The following is a 3,545-nucleotide window of genomic DNA, read 5'->3' as shown; positions in this document are numbered from 1 at the left end:
CTCTTCTCTTCTCTTCTCTTCTCTTCTCTTCTCTTCTCTTCTCTTCTCTTCTCTTCTCTTCTCTTTCTTTTGCCCTTTCTTTCTCCCTTCATTTCTTTCTTTTGATGCCCTGTGCCCATGATGTAAACATTTTACTCGACCGCATGCTTCTACCATGTTCTACCATGCCACAGGCCCAAAAGCAGTGGGACCAATAGACCATGGATTGAAACTCCCAAAACCATGAGCCAAAATAAACTGATTTCTAAAGATTTATTTTTTATATGTGTATGACTTTTTTGCCTGCATGTATGTTTGTGTACCATGAGCCTATCTGGTACCCATGAAACTTGAGTTAAAGATTGTTGTGAGCCAATGTGTCAGTGCTGGAAATAAAACCTAGGTTTTCTATCCCACTAAGCTATCTCTCCAATCCATCCTTTATTTTTGAAGATAGGTTCTAATGTAGCAGAGGCTAACCTTTAACTCCTTTGTAAAAATTGCATCTCTTGATTGTATATGTATGCACAGCACACAGCTGGAGGTCAGAGGGCAATTTGATTTTCTCCTTCCCCATATTCACTAACTTAACACCCTCTTTCTACCCCTCCCCATTTAATACTCTCATTCCAGTCTTCCCCCTGTTTCTCTCTAACTATATACTCTATTTCCCCTTCCTTGAGAAACCTTTATCTCCCTCTAGTCCCTTACTCTATATCTAACATCTGTGATTAAATAGATTGTAACCTGTTTATTGAAGGCTTAAAAGCTAACATCCACATATAAGAGAAGACATAGCATGTATTTGTCATTTGGGGCCTGGCTTACCTCAGTCAGGATGATTCTTTTCTAGCTTCATCCCTTTACTTGTGAATCTCATTTTTAACAGTTGAGTAATATTCCATTGTGTAAAGAAAATTCCATTTTCTTTATTCATTCATCTGTTGATGGACCTCCAAACATCCTTCGGGTATATGCCCAAGAGTAGTAGGTATGGTTCTTTCTCTGGAAGCACACACACACACACATGCTCACACACACTTGTGTGTGTGTATATATGTGTATATATGTATATATGTGTATATATGTGTATATATATATATATAAACTTGTATAAAAATGAGGTGCATACCTCATTTTTAATTGGCTCATCTAATTGTTTTTACTTTCTTTTTCTAGGTTATTTGAGACAGAGTTTCTCTGTGTAACCTTGGCTGTCTTGGAATTCCCTCTATAGACCAGGCTGCTATGTGTTTTCTTGATATCTAGTTTTTGGTTTAGTTCTTTATGTATTTTGAATATCAGCTGTTTATCTGATCTGTAGTTGGTAAACATCTTTTTTTCCTCCTATAGGTTGTCACTTTGTCTAAATGAAAGTATCCTTTACTGTGAAGAGGCTTCTCATCCAAATTGTTGCTCTTCTGCCTGTGCTAATGGTGTTCTGATCACAAAGTCTTTTCCTGTGCCAATGAGTTCAAGGTATTACCCACTATGTCTTATATCAGGTCCAGTGTATCTGATTTTATATTTAGGTCCTTGATCCATTTGTAGTTGAGTTCAGCATGCAAAATGTTTGTTCAACATTTGCTGAAATTGAAACAACTGCAAACTGAGATGTGTATGAAATGTCTGACCCATTGTTCTTTTCAAATCATATTAGTTATAATTTCCTAATGGACCTGGGAGTGTTTAGGTCTTACTTCACTTACTGCAATCATGACCTCCTGAACAAGGACTCCAAGCTATTCTTAGAACAGCAATTTCAGTGTCTCCTCTAGCAAAAATAAACAAGCTGGAAACAAAAACATTTTCCTCTAATGTACATTTAATTCTATTCAAATAGTTACTGGGTATAGTTCATGGTTCTATGGGGAGAAAGAGACACAGTATCATCTTCTAGAAATGTACAATCCCTTAAAAAACAGACTATCCCAGTTTTGGTATCCCACACTCTTTTTTAATGTTGTTTTTGTTTTGCTTTGTTTCTGAGACAGTGTTTCTCTGTATAGCCCTGGCTGTCCTGGAACTCACTCTGTAGACAAGACTGGCCTTGAACTCAGAAATCCAACTGCCTCTGCCTCCCAAGTGCTGGGATTAAAGGCATGCGCCACCACCACTCAGCACAAGCAATGAGGTTAAGTATGGAAGAGAAAGTTCATGACTGACTTAAAAAGCATCTCTTTTATCTAGATTTCTTTTATACTTCAGTGATATTATAAAAATCTGCTGTCCTTTCTCATTTTCTTTTGTGATTCCCTTATTTATAACTCCATTCATTGAAGTGTAAAAAAGCTGCGTATTTTTGTTTTTTTGTTTGTTTGTGTGTTTGTTTGTTTGTTTTCGAGACTCACCATATAGCTTTGACTGTCCTGGAACTCCAGGGTGGCCTCAAACTCACAGCAGTTGGAAACAGAGACAGGAGGATCAAGACTTCAAGGCAATCTTCCACTTCATAGCAAGTTTCAGGCCAGCCTGAGCTACATAAAACCTTGTTCTTCAAACATCAGAGTGTGGTGGCACACACCTTTGATCCTAACACTCAGGAAACAGAGACAGTGGTACTGTGAGTTCGAGGCTACTCTGCGCCCAAAGGATATAAGGTATATGCCAGAATCTCTTACATTCATTTTCTTTTCTGCTGAGTTCTTTCTTTCATCCTCTGTTTAAACAGTTTTAGATCAATAGGAAAGAAATCCATTTGATGTGTGTCCTTCAAGGGAGGGCTCTTCTCTCCCTGGCCAAACACCATCCAGTAGTTATCAACCCTGAAATGTGGAGGGCACACCTTTCTATCAAGGGGAGAGTATCGGGGATCATCAGCATTTGGAAAGGTCACAGAAAGAAAACACTTTAAGTGCCTAAAAAGAAGCCCTCTAAAGAAGCCCTGGATCTAGCCTGCTTTCACAAAGAGCCTAACACAACAAATGAATGGGTGACCCCCAGACACCCAGACCTTGCCTAATGTTCTCCTCAAAGCCCCTCAAAAGCAGACATCTCATAGAGGAGTGGCCTACCAAAGTAAACAGGGACATCTTGTTGCTTGCTGAAGATCAATCTATAGTAATTGAGCTTCCGAAGACAGTCACTGTTTTCAATAAGAAAAGTGTTTTAAAAAGAAGAACCCCTGAAATTCATTTCATTTCTGAATGAAACCCCCATTCAGCAAATGGCTGAAGTGACAAAGTGGGTGTGGTGGTTTTGCTCCTGTGTCCTTGCAGTCTCCATTTGAAGTTGCTGGAGAACAGTGACTGTCCCAGGTCGCCCAGAGCAGAAGGTACACCACTGAGGTTTGATGACTGACTATTAGCCAAACTCAAGGGCATTGGCTGAGGGGTATGGTTTCTTCTTTGCTTTCTGGCATTCTGTTTCCCCCACCCACTCGTCAGGTATTTGAATGCTGTAGTTTGGTTTGTCTTCCGAGCTCTTTCATACTGGACCAGCCTGTTTCCTCCCCAGCGCCCGTTTCCTGTCTTCACCATGTGTAATGATTACTACTGATTATCAGCGGAAAAAAATTCTTGTAGGAGACAAGTGTCTGAGCATTCCCAGGAGACATTATCTAGATT

This window comes from Grammomys surdaster, unplaced genomic scaffold, assembly GCF_004785775.1.
Source record: "Grammomys surdaster isolate TR1022 unplaced genomic scaffold, NIH_TR_1.0 228, whole genome shotgun sequence".
Taxonomy (NCBI): domain Eukaryota; kingdom Metazoa; phylum Chordata; class Mammalia; order Rodentia; family Muridae; genus Grammomys; species Grammomys surdaster.
The sequence above is the reverse complement of the archived record's forward strand: the minus strand, read 5'-3'. Positions refer to the sequence as shown.